The sequence below is a fragment of the Schistocerca gregaria genome, chromosome 1 (assembly GCF_023897955.1).
Source record: "Schistocerca gregaria isolate iqSchGreg1 chromosome 1, iqSchGreg1.2, whole genome shotgun sequence".
Classification (NCBI taxonomy): domain Eukaryota; kingdom Metazoa; phylum Arthropoda; class Insecta; order Orthoptera; family Acrididae; genus Schistocerca; species Schistocerca gregaria.
The window spans coordinates 728,016,752-728,034,931 of record NC_064920.1 but is presented as its reverse complement, the minus strand read 5'-3'; the positions used below and the strand labels follow the sequence as shown (position 1 = coordinate 728,034,931).

The window sequence follows — 18,180 nt, the reverse complement described above, 5'->3', positions numbered from 1 at the left end:
ATGAAATCTTAAACTCAGATTGGAATGTATACCGCAGAGACAGGCTGGACAGTGAAGGGGGAGGCGTGTTTATAGCGATAAGAAGTGCAATAGTATCGAAGGAAATAGACGGAGATCCGAAATGTGAAATGATTTGGGTGAAGGTCATGATTAAAGCAGGCTCAGACATGGTAATTGGATGTCTCTATAGGCCCCCGGGCTCAGCAGCTGTTGTGGCTGAGCACCTGAGGAATAATTTGGAAAATATTTCGAGTAGATTTTCCCACCGTGTTATAGTTTTGGGTGGAGATTTTAATTAGCCGGATATAGACTGGGAGACTCAAACGTTCATAACGGGTGGCAGGGACAAAGAATCCAGTGAAATTTTTTTAAGTGCTTTATCTGAAAACTACCTTGAGCAGTTAAACAGAAAACCAACTCGTGGCGATAACATATTAGACCTTCTGGTGACAAACAGACCCGAACTATTTGAAACAGTTAATGCAGAACAGGGAATCAGCGATCATAAAGTGGTTACTGCATCGATGATTCCAGCCGTAAATAGAAATATGAAAAAAGGTAGGAAGAGTTTTCTGTTTAGCAAAAGTGACAAAAAGCAGATTACAGAGTACCTGACAGCTCAACACAAAAGTTTTGTCTCAAGTACAGATAGTGTTGAGGATCAGTGGACAAAGTTCAAAACCATCGTACAATATGCTTTAGATGAGTATGTGCCAGGCAAGATCGTAAGAGATGGAAAAGAGCCACCGTGTACAACAACCGAGTTAGAAAACTGCCACAGAAGCAAAGGGAACTTGACAGCAAACATAAACACAACCAAAGCTTTGCAGACAAACAAAAATTACCTAAGCAAAATGTAGTGTGAGGAGGGCTATGCGAGAGGCATTCAATGAATTTGAAAGTAAAGTTCTATGTATTGACTTGGCAGAAAATCCTAAGACATTTTGGTCTTATGTCAAAGCGGTAGGTGGATCAAAACAAAATGTCCAGACACTCTGTGACCAAAATGGTACTGAAACAGAGGATGACAGACTAAAGGCCGAAATACTAAATGTCTTTTTCCAAAGCTGTTTCACAGAGGAAGACTGCACTTTAGTTCCTTCTCTAGATTGTCGCACAGATGACAAATTGGTAGATATCGAAATAGACAACAGAGGGATAGAGAAACAAAATTGCTCAAAAGAGGAAAGGCCGCTGGACCTGATAGGATACCAGTTCGATTTTACACAGAGTACGGGAAGGAACTTGCCCCATCCTTGCAGCGGTGTACCGTAGGTCACTAGAAGAGTGAAGCGTTCCAAAGGATTGGAAAAGCGCAAAGGTCATCCCCATTTTCAAGAAGGGACGTCGAACAGATGTGCAGAACTATAGACCTATATCTCTAACGTCGATCAGTTGTAGAATATTGGAACATGTATTTTGTTCGAGTATAATGACTTTTCTGGGGACTAGAAATCTAGTCTGTAGGAATCAGCATGGGTTTCGAAAAAGACGGTCGTGTGAAACCCACCTTGCACTATGTGTCCACGAGACTCAGAGGGCCATAGACACGGGTTCACAGGTAGATGCCGTGTTTCTTGACTTCTGCAAGGCGTTCAATACAGTTCCCCACAGTCCTTTAATGAACAAAGTAAGAGCATATGTACTATCAGACCAATTGTGTGATTGGATTGAGGAGTTCCTAGATAACAGAACGCAGCATGTCATTCTCAATGGAGAGAAGTCTTCCGAAGTAAGAGTGATTTCAGGTGTGCCACAGGGGAGCGTCATAGGACGCATTAGGAGTGATTTAAAATGGAATGATCATATAAAGTTGATCGTCGGTAAAGCAGATGCCAGACTGAGATTCATTGGAAGAATCCTAAGGAAATGCAATCTGAAAACAAAGGAAGTAGGTTACAGTACACTTGTTCGCCCACTACTTGAATACTGCTCAGCAGTGTGGGATCCGTGCCAGATAGGGTTGATAGAAGAGATAGAGAAGATCCAACGGAGAGCAGCGCGCTTCGTTACAGGATCATTTAGTAATTGCGAAAGCGTTACGAAGATGATAGATAAACTCCAGTGGAAGACTCTGCAGGAGAGACGCTCAGTAGCTCGGTACGGGCTTTTGTTAAAGTTTCGAGAACATATCTTCGCCGAAGAGTCAAGCAGTGTATTGCTCCCTCCTACGTATATCTCGCGAAGAGACCATGAGGATAAAATCAGAGAGATTAGAGCCCACACCGAAGCATACCGACAATCCTTCTTTCCACTAACAATACGAGACTGGAATAGAAGGGAGAACCGATAGAGGTACTCAGGGTACCCTCCGCCACACACGGTCAGGTGGCTTGCGGAGTATGGATTTAGATGTAGACCACAACAAATCTGATTTTCCATTTGTCTGACCATCCTTTACGAAGCACACACTGAAACAATTTCAAAAATATTACTGACTGTAATCACCAGCTGGATCATATGGGGTAAAAATTGTGTGATTTCTGTCTGTCTGCTTCTGTCTATCTCCTTTAATTACAGTAGATGCATTCAAAATTTGTTCCATTAGTTTAGATTTTACTTGACTTAATCTACTAGATATGTTTTTTCTGTATGCAGTCTCTCAAGAGCACTTTAACTCAATGACTTCCTCCTTAACCACACAAATAGTCTCAGCCATTGAGGTTTTAGTCTTAATAAGTAAATTATCCATTTTCTCATGCATTACTACTAAATCTGCAGTTATTTCCTCCATATGGTTTCCATGACAAGTAGTTACTATTTCTTGGGTAATGTTGTTCAGGTAATTTCTTAATTGAATATTCCTTGATTTTATTCAGGCAGTTAGTTCTGATTCTAATGTATTATATTCAGATGCTATCTGGACAGTTATTTGGGTAGTTAGGTGTTTGAACATTTCCTGAATCCAATGTGGAGCTTTCTTGTCTCCCGCCCCCTTCTGGACTTCTCTTTATATTCCTTTGGTGTTTTGTCAGTTTCAAATTCATCACTACCACCTTCCTTCCATTCTTGTAATGATGAATAGTCAGACTTTTTATTGCTGACCCATCTTCTTTTTCCACATTACCTGGTACTATTAAATGAGTGTCTTTGAGATTCCCTTATTATGTTCTGCTATTCAGCCATAGTGAAGCCGTCATGAGGGTGAGCTGTGGGCAGGAATGTAATGCTGCTGTCAGAGACCCACTGGATGCAGATGTCGAAGTTGTAACACCCCTCCCACTGCCTCTCCCGGTTGTATAGCCGCTGAGATCACTGGTCCTCTGGCCACAGGACTGCTGGCGGTGAACAGTTAAAAGTGAATCACTCTGATGAGTAGGAGAGGAAATACAGTGTTTCTTCCTGGTCAGTCAGAGGCCCACCGGACTGTGGTAAGTCCTTGTGACAACATGGGAAGTCTCATATCACTGCTTCAACCATATCAAGCTGATAGGCTCACAGCCAGCTCTCAACACATGTAACTGTGCCACACCCATACCTGCCCCAAAATATGTGTAGTCAAATCACTGGGCTTCTGTCTGGGCAGCTTGTATTGTTGCAGTTTACCAAATGCCACAGCAGATGTGAGAGGTGAGCAGCTCTTAGTTACTGCTCTGACTGTAAATTCTGAACACACGTCTTATATTCGATAAATATAAAAAAAATTTCATTTGATCACTCCATTTCACACTAAACACACAGGAGAAAGAGGTTAAAATGACATAGAAATAGAGCTGTGGAAACATATGCTCTGACCTGTTTACACCAAGGCGAGCAGTGAAGTAAGAACACACAAATTTACTTTCGTGCTTTGCTGAAAAGTGACCACCTGGAAATTATATCATTTTGGATGCAATTTTTGAAATACTTTTTTAAAATAGTTTATTTTCCATCATAATTACATGCCATTGCAACAAGAAATTACCATCTTTGGCAAGAAATGACCAGTTTTGTCCAACACTGGTCATCTTCAGATTGTGATTCAATAGTTTTCTCAAAGTGCTTCATAGTGAACAGCTGGTTCCATCCTGGAATCTTCAGATGACTGGCGATAGCCTAAACTGTTAATTTCTTGGCGAAACTGGGAGTGATTGTTCTGGAAAATAAACCATTGTAAGAATGGCGGTCAACCATGGGTGTCGACAGGGAATGGAGGGGAAGGTGCTGTTGGTGATGGCTAGGGAGCAAGTGCAGTCACCTGCTGCCCCCTTCTGGAATCTGGGGTTCAGACTTTTTATCCTGCACAGAATTCTCTTTTGTATCTGGAAATGATTGTCTATGGTTCTACTGAGAATGGGGAGGGTGGAAGTGTGTGTGGGGAAGGGGGGGGGGGGGGGGTACTGTGGCTTTAGTAAGTGCTGACTATCTAAGATTGGTATGATTGTCATGGTGTTTGCAGGATGCTATGCTATTTTGTTAGTATGGTAGTGCTTTTTGTCACAGTACTATAGTTGAGGCAGGCAGGAACCTTGCAGAACATTGCTGAAACAGAGTCCTCTATCTTTTCTGTGTTGATTCCAAATACAGCCCTTCTCAAGCTGCAGAAAAGGATCAACTCAACACCTTGTAGAATCAATTACCAGCCACCCAGACCAATGGTTCAAATTGCCATCTAACCATCATGATTTAGGTTTTCTGTTGTTTCCCTATGCTGCTTCAGGTAAGAGGTGGATTGGTTCTTTGAAAAAGAATTTCCTTCCCCCAATCCCAGCTTGTGTTCTATCTCTAATGACCTCATCATTAGTGAATGAAGCTCTAAGCTTCTATCCTTCCTTTTTATTTATAAGCACCAACAGCATTTTCCCTATTATTCTACAGGGATAGTGTTATTTACATTTAAAATTATTTTATTGAAAAAAAATTGTGCATGAAAATGGAGTGATTTTATTTTTTAGAGATACTTAATACACCTCATGGAATATTCAGTTTTTTAATACCATGAATTTTCATATCCATATCGAGTCTGTAAACAGAGTTTAAATCTATGAGAAGAAAATATCAAATTCACACATTTTCATTATAGTACACATCAAATGTGGGTTCCTGCCATTAACTGTCCATTTTTATACACATCTTTCAAAATATCTCTTTCTCTCTCTCTCTCTCTCTCTCTCTCTCTCTCTCTCTCTCTCTCTCTCTCTCTCTCAGGCCAGGCCCAAGGTGTCAGAATTGGCAGTCATGTATGCATTAGGTGCACTTGGTTGTGTGAATGAATAGTGTCTGTTTCTCTTCGAAGGCTGTGGTCGAAAATTAATGGGTAAGTGTATTTTAATTGTACCTGTCTGAGACTTAACTTGTCCTCTTTATGGTAAGTAGCAATCTGTCTTAACCTACAATGTTGAAATTCCTACATGGAGTTTCCATTGTGTGAATTCACTTGATAAGTTAGCCACTAAGCTCCATAAATGTTTAAAGTGTGGAGTTTTTCCAGATTCATTCAAAAACTCAAAACATCCCCATATTCAAAAAGGATGATAAGCAACTCCCACAGAAGTGCCAACCAGTTTCTGTTGTGCCAATAATCTCAAAAATATTTGAACCTCTCATGCGCATTCAATTAATGCACTTACTGTGATAAGCTTGACCTCTGTAACAACAATCAGTATGGTTTTTGTCCAGGTAAAAAACTGCAGCTGTTCTGGAAATTGTTAACAAGATTTTAATAGATTTTGAAAACAAGAATGTAGAAAATATATGTGTCAAACTCTCAGGAAAACAGCAGTAAAAAATTTGCTTGATGCCTTCCTAAGAGTAAGTCTCCATTCCTTCCAAGCTAAGTGTAAGTGTAGACCAGATATGCCTCAAATTCAAAGATACAGTATCGACAGTAATAGATAGATTCATACTGCATATGTTAATAAGAGGTCGGACTTATCCACCATGGTACACAAAACACGTCAGAACACTGTTGCAGAAGCAACAAAAAAAGCATGCCAAATTGAGAAGAATGCAAATTTTCCAAGACTGGCTAAGTTTCACGGAAGCTCGAAATTTAGTGTGGATGTCAATGTGAGATGCTTTTAATAGTTCCCACAATGGAACGTTGTCTCAAAATATGGTAGAAAACCCAAAGAGATTCTGGTTGTATGTAAAGTACACCAGTGGCAAAAAGCAGTCAAAACCGTCACTGCGCGATAGCGATGGAAATGTTACCGATGACGGTGCCACTAAAGCAGAGTTACTAAATACAATTTTCCATAATTCCTCCACGAAAGAAGAAGAAGTAAATATTCCAGAATTCGAAACCAGAACATCTGTTAGCATGAGTGACATAAAAGTAGATATCTTAGGTGTTGCGAAACAACTCAAATCGCTTAAGAAAGGCAAGTCTTCCGGTCCAGATGGTATACCAATCAGGTTCCTTTCAGAATATGCCGACACAATTGCGCCTTTCTTAGCAATCACATACAACCGCTCACTTTACGAAAGGTTTGTTCCTAAAGACTGGAAAGTAGCACAGGTCACAGCAATATTCAAGAAAGGAAATAGGAGTAACCCATTGAATTACAGACCCATATCACTGACCTCAATTTACAGTAGGACTTGGAGCATATACTGTACTCGAACATTATGAATCACCTTGAAGAAAATGACTTATTGATACATAACCAACACAGATTCAGAAAATATCATTCTCTTGCAACACAGCTAGCACTTTTTTCCCATGAAGTAATGAGTGCTGTCAACAAGAGATCTCAGATCGATTCCATGTTCCTAGATTTCCAGAAGGCTTTTGATACCATTCCTCACAAGCGACTATTAATCAAGTTACGTGCATGGGGAGTATCGGCTCAGTTGTGTGACTGGATTCATGATTTCCTCTCAGAGAGGTCACAGGTCGTAGTGATAGATGGTAAATCATCGAATAGAACAGAAGTGATATCTGGCGTTCTGCAAGGTAGTGTCATAGGCCATCTGCTGTTCCTGATTTACGTAAATGATCTAGGTGATAATCTGAGCAGCCCCCTTAGATTGTTTGTAGATGACACTGTAATTTACCATTTAGTAAAATCATCAGACGATCAATCCCACGTGCAAAATGATCTAGAGAGAATTTCTGTATGGTGCAAAATGTGGCAATTTGCACTAAACAAAGAAAAGTGCGAGGTCATCCACATGGTAACTAAAAGAAATACGATAAATTTTGGATATACGACAAATCGCACAAATCTAAGGGCTGTCAATTCGACTAAGTACCTAGGAATTACAATTATGAGCAACTTATACTGGAAAGACGACATAGATAGTATTCTGGGGAAGGTGAAACAAAGACTGCACTTTGTTGGAAGAACACTTATAAGATGCGATAAACTCACTAAAGAGACAACCTTCATTACACTTGTCCGTCCCCTGCTGGAATATTGCTGCACAGTGAGGGGTCCTTACTAGGTAGGATTAATGGAGGACATCGAAAAAGTCCAAAGAAGAACAGCTTGTTTCTTGTTATCGCGCTATAGGGGTGAGAGTGTCACTGATATGATACTTGTGATGGATTGGCAGTCACTGAAACAAAGGCGGTTTTCTTTGTGGTGACATCTATTTACGAAATTTCAATCAACAACTTTCTCTTCCGAATGCAAAAATATTTTGTTGACTCCCACTTACGTAGGGAGAAATGATCATCACAATAAAATAAGATAAATCAGAGCTTGAACAGAAAGATTTAGGTGTTCCTTTTTTCCACACGCCATTTGAGAATGGAATGGTAGAGAAGTTGTATGAAAATGGTTCGATGAACCCTCTGCCAGGCACTTAAGTGTGAATTGCAGAGTAACCATGTAGATGTAGATGCATGCAAAGTGGGAAATCTGGCTTTGAGACCCATTCCAACACAAATTTTCATTTGTCATCACATTGCGGTTGATATCAGAACTAATTTCATTTCATCAGCTATTTGCTCAGCTGTGGGATTAAGGATAATGCCTGTTTTTTTTTCAGTCATATAAACAAAAAACAGACAATATTCTTGATCCCACAGCCATATAGATCTGAAAGGAGAGATACCACACATATAAAAACCTTGATCCAGACCCATGTTGACTGTCTGCAAATTGTTATGCATACTGATGCTTGTGTTTCAACCCTACATTGCTCTACCTGCAAGTCACGGCACTAACACCACTAATAACGCAAATCCTCCAGTGCAAAGTCTGAACATCATTACTATAAAGTTGGTTACCCATATGGTAAACAGTTTTCTGTCTACGCTGACTCAAGTAGTGAAAGTTCAATTTTACCAACCATATATAGTTGAATGACACTTCCATTAGCATGGTAGATAAAGGTGTGCACAACTCAGCAGGTTTCATTTTCACTCAACTTCCAGCAGATCTAAAAAGAAAAGAGAGAGAGAGAGAGAGAGACAGAGAGAGAGAGAGACCCAAAGTATTTAAATCCAAGTTGAAAGGTTTCCTTGTGACACACTCCTTCTATTCAGTACAGGAGTTCCTCGAAACAGTTTGGAACTTTCCTCTGTAATATACTGACTCATTCCATGTCCACATAGCTGTCGTTCACATGATCCCACAGAACCTGATAAATAAATATGGGGTGTCCAATGAAGGAGCCCCTGGTTTCAAAATTACACTTTCTAGTTTCTGTCTGTTACAATCACTTTTACAGCAACTGTCTTTATGTTGTGTTACAAGGCTGCAAGTCATACACCATTCCTTGTAGACATGCCGAACAGTCGACATTGATAACCAAAAAATGAGCAACTTCATTCATGGTGTACTCATGTCTCCACATCGAGCCATCTGACTCCACTGATTTCATACAACCAGCTGGCTCATATACACCACTTCACTGCCATGGTTTAAGGTCACATAACCATATGGAACCAATTCTACACAATCCTAAAATCTGTGTCCTGTCCCCATGGGCACATGGGTGGAGGCAGAGATGCCTACACCCCATTGTGAATAGGTGGTTCTGGATCGTGTGGCTGTTCATCAGCACTGAAATGATGAGTGATTTGTTCCACTGTGGGGTGTTTTATCCAGTGTTACAGACATACCGGTCATCAAAAAAACCCTGCCAGTCGCTGCGGCCAAGTGGTTCTAGGTGCTTCAGTCTGCAACCGCACTGCTACAATAGTCACAGGTTCGAATCCTGCCTCGGACATGGATGTGTGTGATGTCCTTAGGTTATCTAGGTTTAAGCAGTTCTAAGTCTAGGGGACTGATGACCTCAGATGTTAAGTCCCATAGTGCTAAGAGCCATTTTTTGAGGTCTCAGGAACTGATCTTGGCAGTGGCAGTTTTGTGCATATTGAGGTACTTACAGTCCACCATTGGTATGTTGAAACGTGAAAAGCAACAACAAGGTATGATGACATTGCAGTTCTGCGACAAGCCACTGTGGCAACTGTTTACTCTCTGTGTTATAACTGATCTTGAGTGTATTAGGTACTGTACCAGCTGATATTTTAACAACTTATACATCAATACTGTGCATCAGTTCTTTAATGATGTTTGTGGCTGACAATAATAATCTGTTCCATATATTATATCTTTCGAGAAATTAAAGGCAGAAATTCTAGAGTGAAAGTGGTGATTCTCTTCTGTGCCTATAGTAAGATTGGCATTCACATCCATTTAAGCATCAATAGAAAAAAAGCAACACTGTGTGACTTTTGTGAAACAGTTAGCATTAGCACTAAGGCTGCTCATAATTAACCCTTTGACTGCTGTGTGTGTGAGACTTGGTAACTGTGCTGAGGGCACTGCAGTGTCACTGCTCAGCCTGCACTGCGTGCTGTATACTTCTGATGCACCAGTGATTTTTCAGCTTTTTTTGCCAACCTTGGCTTGGGGGAAGTATTGGAAATGGTAGAAATAGTTATTTTCTGTATTTACTGCTGTCTATAATAACAACACACTCTCAAAGCAAAGTGTGAAAAATTAAATTTGACAAAAATAGGGTGTACAATGAAACATAATTGTTAGGTTTATAACAAACTACAAAGTGTGGCATTGGCCCACTGAAAGCACTGACATCAAACTGACAATGACATTCTGAATTGTACTTTGAAACACCACCTGTTGAGTTTAAAGCAAACAACAAAGCACGGTGTAAGTCCATCAGAAGTGCCGCAATCAAATATAATTATTTTCCCCCACTGATAAATGATAAATAAGCATATGCCTCAAAGCTACTACAGTAGTCAAATGTATCATGGGTGTGCTGAATTGCTGTAGCAATCATTCACACTCAAAGCATAGCACACACACGTTGACTGCTGTGGCAGTACATCACTCTCGAAGGAGTCACAGTGGTGGCCAGTTATCAGATGCTAATGTGCTACAGTGCACTGTAAATATCACACTAAAATTATGCTATTTCTCTTTGAATGCGAGCTGGAAATTATACTTAAAATATGACATTTCTTTCTGAATGCATGCCGGTATGCAAATGAAATGGATGAAAACATGCTTTGTCGCACTCTCTTTATGATAACTAGAAACCAGTTTCAGGTGCTGAAATGATCATCAGCCATGCTATGATAAACTCAGAGACGGCACACAGCTATCTGTCTTTGACTGAGCACGTTCTGGTGTGATATCATCCCTTCCGGCATTACAAGTGCTACATTACTCACTGCACCAGATCAGTATTCTATTTGAAACTGAATATATCTTATTGTGCAAGCATACAGTGTGAGGGATTTATCAGAAACCATTGTCGTTACAGTGCCCTGGCCGAGTGATCTGGCTCATTGACTGGCAGTTCATTGACTTGGTTTTGATTTCCACTGTTAGTAGACTTTTTTTCATTTTATTTTGTTCCTTGAAATGTTAAGCTATGAATTATGAAATATAATGTATTTCAAAAGTTCAATTTAGATACATATAACTAAAATACACAATTTAGTTATGATGACTACCCTTGCAAGTCAAAAAGCTATGGGATAAAGGGTCATAAAAAACACGAGTATAAGAGGAAATTTTATATGAAAATGTTTTCTGTAGATGATCTGCTAAAGAAATTCCTTTCCAGTAGAAAGTGAGATTTAATGTTTTAGGCAGATCTACTTCGAATATAGCAACAGAAAGGCATGGGACAAACCTTACTGATATGACTTACAAAACAGTGAAAATTTCAAAAAACTTCCAAAATATTTTGATCACATTGTCAGTAGTCCAGAACCAGTCTATAAGCTTGAATACTGAGGCCCTAATGAAAACCTAGAAGAAGATTAATCCTTATCTACCAAAAAAGTTGAAGAAGTTATCAAAATCTAGTCCAGAAGACTCTATTACAGCAGAACATTTGATATTTTGAAATGGTCTCTACCAATACAAAAAATGAGCTAAAATTAATTTTTAAGAAAACCTGGAAAACAGAAAAATTTCCAGGAGAGTGGAAGGTGGCCTTGATACATCCACTACATAAGAAAGGCAATGAACAAAATGTTAACAACTATAGATAAATTTCTTTGCAGATGGTTGCACATAACATATTCTCCAAGATTGTACTAAACAGAGTAGAAACAACATTAAAAAGTAATTTAGGTGAATATCAAAGTGGTTTTATGAAAGGCACATCATGTTCTGACAAATATTTTATTTGAAGTCAATCATTTGCCACAGATTACTAAATTCGAAAGATGTCTGTTGATGCCCAAAAGGCCATTGATTCCATTAACAGAAAGTAGATAAAATAAAACTATTTGAGTAGAATTAGGTTGGTGCCCCTTTCACATCCCTAGAATATTTTGGCTGAGTGGGCCATAGGAAAAGATAAAACGTGCTCTAAAGATTTACGCATAGACTATGAGGGATGTATAAGCAGCTGTTCATGTGGTAACACAATAGCCTAGTGGTTAACCACACTGATTGGCCTGCTCCTGCAATGTTAAACAATTAACTATAAAATTTAAATATATTTAAAAAATTCAATTTACATACATAAAATTAATATTTTCAATATAGTTAGAATTACTAGCCCTGTAAGTCAAACGGCTATAGACCATCACATTGAAGCTTTATATCATTTATGTACAATATAATATTGCATTCTGAAAATACTCCTTGTGACCTAAGGAATAAAACACACATGTTTGTACAAGAGGCCGTTGTGCAGATAAAGGTTTAAATGTCTGAAAATAACAGCAGAGTAACCCTAAAACTACTGCCTGCCATTTTCTTTCCTGGTAATGACAACAGATTCAGAAAGTACAACAACATGGGTAAACAGAGCAATATTTCAGCAACATGCTGTCATTTTTTCACATATTCATCACCATCAGTTACACAGTTTAGCACATGAACAATATCCAAAATGCCGCACCAGTGGAAAATGAAAGTAGCTAAACATAGCCACTGTCTTACAACTTTGATGACAGCATCTGACACAAGTCCCCAAAATATTCGATATGTAGTTCATCTTCTACAGATCAAAAGAAAGGAAATCCTGAAAGTGCTAAATCAGAAATATAATTTAGCAGTGAGTTCCAGAATGGAAAGAACTGTTGTGCAGCCTGGTATTATCCTTTTTCAAGTGGAAATTTGTCTTCATCTCTGATCTGCCTGGAAACAAACTTTCAGCCTAGTAAGTGTCATCTTATAATGTCCTGTACTGACAGTTGTTTCAGGCTCCAAAATAGTGACAAGAACCAAACCTCACCTATCCCACAAGATTGTGCACATTATTTTGCAGATTGCTGTCTCTTGAACTTCTTTTTTTGAGAATACACATGCCATCATTGCATTGATTGTCTTTTGAATTCCTGCTTGTATGGTGACACAATGTTTCATATCTGGTGGTGATGGTGTTCAGATAATTACCACCTTCAGCCTTGTATTGATCCAGCTGACACCAAAAAATTTGCATTCAATGATTTTGTTGGTCTGGTGTAAGTATGTGGGACAACTTCGCACACACTTCGCATAACATGCTCTGTATGGCATTATAGCTGACATTTAGCTGTGCACACAATTCTTTCAGTATAATCTGCCAGTAATTATGGATGATTTCATCATAACACTTTTCATTATGAGAGATGGCAGCTGAGCAGGGTCAGGCTAGGTGCAACGTGCTGTTCACATCTGTTTCACCATTGCCGGAATGCTTTACATTACCCATGTTTGCTGTATTGTCTCCATATGCCTTTGGCTTACATCAGTGGGGTTCAACTGGTACAATTCATTCAGCAGTAAGGATTTCCATTATACGTTTCTTTTATATATGCACATCATTGTCAATGTCAATTTGGAACACATGGACAATTAGTACTTTACTAACATAATCTGGTTTGGGCACTCGAGGTCAACACAAAATATGGGAGACATTGATTTCAGAATGACCCACCTACATTTCATTGCTGCAGAAGTGAACATGCTAAACAATGTTGCAGTCCCCTGCATCTGCTGGCTGCATAGCCAACTACTTAGTGTAGTGACAACATACAAATGAAACATGCTGCAGTCATGACTCATATTACATACTTTGTATCCCTCCTTTCACATCCAAATTATGTTCCAAAGGCATTATAAATGGGTATTGTTACCATGTTAGTTAGCTAGTTGCAACTGTAATACCTCCACGGACAGCCCAGACTTACTACACGTCTTGACCAAAAAAAGTGAACTGCCCAGAAGAGCATGAGAAAACGAAGCAGAACTTCACAGGTTGAAGGGGTTTGTAATGTTATTTCAGTCATTACAGTCTTGAGTCAAATTTACAAAAAACTTTGTCAGTATGATGCCACATATCAGCATGACATTGCACCCCCTGTATGCATGTACTGATATGGCTGGAAAGAGCACCATAAAGCCATTGTATCCTCTCATAAAGCAGGCTGGCTTATAACTGCTGTAACTGCTCCTTGATATCCTGGATACTGGCAGTGGAACAGAGTTCATGTCTGATCTGGTCCCACACACTTTATATTGGGGACGGACCTGTAGATCTTGCTGGCTATGAGAGTGCCTCAGCAACACCCAGACAGTTCATAGAGACATGTGGCATAGGTCTATGAGTATGTGAGGATGAAGAATACTTGTGACATACCATTATACCACCAGTGTTCCCACAATCACTACCATCCATGACCTAGAGTTGTACCTGATGGCTCCTCACACCTTGACACCAGGAATAACATGGCTTTGCCTCTCCAAGACACTGAAAGAAATAGATCTCTCCCAAGTTATCATCGTACTTGACAATAGTTATCCAGGGTAGTGGGGAGCCACAATTAATTGTTGAACACAGTGTGACCCTGTCCATCAGGGCCATGTTTCCCAATCAGGGCATCACTCCAAATGCCGCTATTTGTAGCTTATGTATGCGATGGTAATGCCCTAGTCAGTTCATTGCTTATCTCTGACCGATGGAGTGGGATTACACAGAATGTTGCAGGGAGTCCATTACTTGTTCTCTGATAGCAGGCAGACAGGAAGAGGTTAAAACTTGCTTGGAGTACAGTATAGTGATCCTCCATTGCAGTGGTCAAACTTGGTCGATCAAAACATTGATGACGAGTATACTTGCCTTCTGGATGCCTGTCCTCATGTTCCCATGCAGTCCAGCATCTCATCCAAATGTCCCACAAATTTGAGTATTATACAATTAGACAAACCAGCCAAATGGAGAACCACAATGAGACCCCTTCCAAACTCTGTCAGGTGCTGATAACGCTGTTTCACATAAGTTGCAGAAACTTTGTTCCCTTCAACGTGATAAATAAATGTCTGATGCTGTTCACACCCCTTATATACAGTATATGCTACTAGACCATGTAACAACACTAAGCATGAACAACTCTAATGCACTCTGGTGGCTACTCTATTTGTCACAGAAAACCACTACTGTCATCATTTACATACCCACCAATGGTATGATGTAGCATTGACATCTGACCATATCTTAAGGATGCTTCTCTTCTTTGTCAGGCAGTATATTTTACCCTTGAGATTAATGAATAATTGAAACTGCCCTGGACAGAACACCAACACATTGAGAGAAAAGTCAGTCGTACGTCACCTCCAGGGCTGTGGGGTATTCTGTTCTCTGTTTATTTCTTATGATGAAGAAGAAGGTCTTGATTATAAATTAGACAAGTTTTACCTGATGTATCGGACCATATTTTGAGCACAAATGTAATGAGTTATCTCAAACAGAATGATCTTCTTCATCTCAACCTGTATAGATTCCGATAACATCACTTATGCAAAACCCAAATTACACCAAACTGACAAAGTTGAAGATTAACTCAAACTGTAAGGGTCAATCAATACATTTCCATTTGAGAGTATTGCTGCAGCATATATTCAACGTAGTGTGAGTCTGATGTGGGTACGTAAGCATTGATGTGTAGGCAAGGGATCAGTGTGGTATTTGTCTCTTTCTGACATGTGTGCAGCAAATTTGGGAATGTGAAATATGGCGATGTTATTACCAAAAGCATCCAAAAAGGACCAACATGTTGTTATTTTTTTCTTGGCTGCCGAAGGATGAACACCAGTAGATATCCTTCAGAGAATGAAGAATGTGTATAGGGTAACATGTGTGTCAAAAACCACAGTTGTGGAATGGTGCACAAAATTCCTTGCTGGCTCTACACAAGATGCCAGTCAGCCTGAAAGGCCAGCCTCTTTCATTGTGGACAACATCAACTGGGTGTCTCAATCATTGACGAATGGTTTTGTGCAACACTGGAGAAATTACGACATGCAATTAAAGTGAAACATAGGAGAAAACTGCTACAAATGGTGCTGCTGCCTCATGATAATGTATGTCCCCATACAGCAACACTCAAGTACATGCCCTATAATCCTGATCTCTCCCCATGTGATTATCATGAGTTTGGACCCAAAAAAGCCCATGCAGGATCGAGAGTTTCTGTTGGAAGAGGATGTGCAGCAGGTAGTTACAAACATCTTCATGCAGCAGGACACAGAGACATTTAAAATCACTATTCCCACATTCCTTGCAGGAATGAGATAGGATAAAGCCCTAATATCTTCAACTTGGTGCATCGAAGAGTTGATTGCCTCAGCGCTTATGGCAATTTTGCCTGACTGCCATCCTGATTCTGGACTGTACGGCCTTCGAATGGAAACTTTTTGTTTGTCCATTATACCTCATGAAACCCTACTTAGGAATATTTAGAACCAACCTTAAGTAATGGATCTAGGCATATATTATGACCCCAATTCCATAGGTATCACAAAGACAAGACTATTTATAGCAGCACAGAGATATTTACAATCACTATTTCCACACTCCTTACCTGAACGGAGTGGGCCTCTGCTGTACACTTCACAGTGGTTTTCAGAGTGTAGATGTCAATATAAACTGGTTAGCCAGAACATAATGATAATGACCCCCTACATAGTAGCTAGTATGTCCAACTTTGGCAGAGATAAAAGTGGCGACGCGTCATGGCATGGAAGCAATGAGAACTTGGTAGGTCCCTGGAGGGAGTTGGCATCACATCTGCCCACACAAGTCACCTAAGTTGTGGGGTCAGCACATCAATTAGAACTCGCCATTGTGGTCCTTGAACCACTATCACACTCCCAGCGCTGCGACATGGCGCATTATCTTATTGAAAAATGCCACTACTTTCGGGACACTTCATGATCATGAAGAGGTGTACGTAGTCCACAATCAGTGTATGATACTTCTTGGCCACCATGGTGCCTTGTACAAGCTCCACTGGACCCATGGCTGTCCATGTGAATGATACCCAGAGCATACTGGAGCCGCAGCCACCTTGTCTTCATCCAGCAGTACATGTGTCAAGGAGCCGTTCCCCTGGTAAACGACAGATTCGCGCCGTGCTATCGGCATGAAGAAGGTAGCGGGATTCATCAGACCATGCAATGCTCCGCCACTGCACCAGTGTCCACTGCCGATGGTCACTTGCCCTTTTCAGTCGTAACTGCCAATGTTGTAGTGTTAACATTGGCACATGCACGGGTCATCAGTTGCAGAGACCCGTCGTTCAGGCCAAGTGTTCAGACACACTTTTACGCTGCCCAGCATTAAAGTTTCATGTTAGTTCCGCCACGTTTCGCTGCCTGTCCCGTTTTACCAGTCCGCTCAGCCTAAAGCCACCACAGCACTCCTCGAACACCCGACAAGTTGTGCAGTTTCCGAAATGCTCGAGCCTAGCCTCCGAGGCATCACAATCTACCCTCTGTCAAACTCAGATAGGTCGTGCGCCTTTCCTGTTCACACATTGACAGTAGCTCACTGATACTACATGCACAGTACTTGTGTCTGACTAGCATTCATTCCTCGCCAGGTGACGCTACCAACGCCTGGATGGGTTTATATCGATAGGAGGTCGGTGGTCATAATGTTATAGCTGATTAGTGTAGGTCTGCAGAATACCTCAGAAAAAAGTCAGGCTTCTCATATATGGAAGAGAACGCTGAAGATGAAAAAATTGAAGCGGCACGGATGAGATTTCATAGGACGTATCTCTAGAGATATCCGCTACATCACAAACGGCAAAAGGTATCATTAACTGGGAAGATAAACAGAAGCCAGTAAACGTAATTGGGCAGAACACTTCGAACGAATGGATCTTTCAGGCAGACGAAAGAAGTTTTTCAACAAAGACTTTTTTAAGAACGTAATGCCATTGAGCCTGCATGAATTCTATGGAAAGAACGCTTTGAAACGGAACAGGCAGACAGTTTACGCGGAAGGAGGAGAAGGAAAAAGAAGACAACTGTAATATCTGCCATACTTACAAAGATTCTTTATCGCTTTTTCACCCGGTAACGAAGGAGATTGCACTCTGTTCGATATATTTGTTCTCCCAACACACGAATAGTAGGTCTCCAACCACGGAGTTGCATTTAGATCATCTACATCATCTGCCTATCATCCTCTGCACGTCCTAGTAGTTAGTAAGATGAATTGTGAACATCTCTGTAATAAAGGTAATGAAAGAGGTTTCGCCACCTTTTCGAAAGAAGTACAGTATAAGACCTCCGCTGGGAGCACAAGGAGGTAGCTGCCTGCACCCCTGTGAGTCGGGTGCTAGCTATTTGCAGATGGTTCGTCATGTGAGCTGACAGGTTTGGAAGCGCCGTGAATCACACAGCTATGCGGACGTGGCCGCATTCTGTTCTTAGAAAACAAAGCTATAACTGCAGGTTGCAGGAATGTCAACGCTACAATCTGTCCACCATTTATTTCTTCACACCTAGTCGTTCGTAGACACACGACAAGAACGTGGGC

At 40.4% G+C, this 18,180-nt stretch overlaps 1 long non-coding RNA gene across 1 annotated transcript in view; it reads left to right on the top strand.

Moving 5' to 3' along the window:
• The first annotated feature begins 3,483 nt into the window (after positions 1–3,483).
• LOC126266855 (uncharacterized) overlaps positions 3,484–18,180 on the top strand; it is a 97,192-nt gene continuing 82,495 nt past the window's right edge. Inside the window, exon 1 of the long non-coding RNA XR_007548938.1 lies at positions 3,484–3,570. This is a non-coding gene — a long non-coding RNA (uncharacterized LOC126266855). The remainder of the gene's footprint in view (positions 3,571–18,180) is intronic.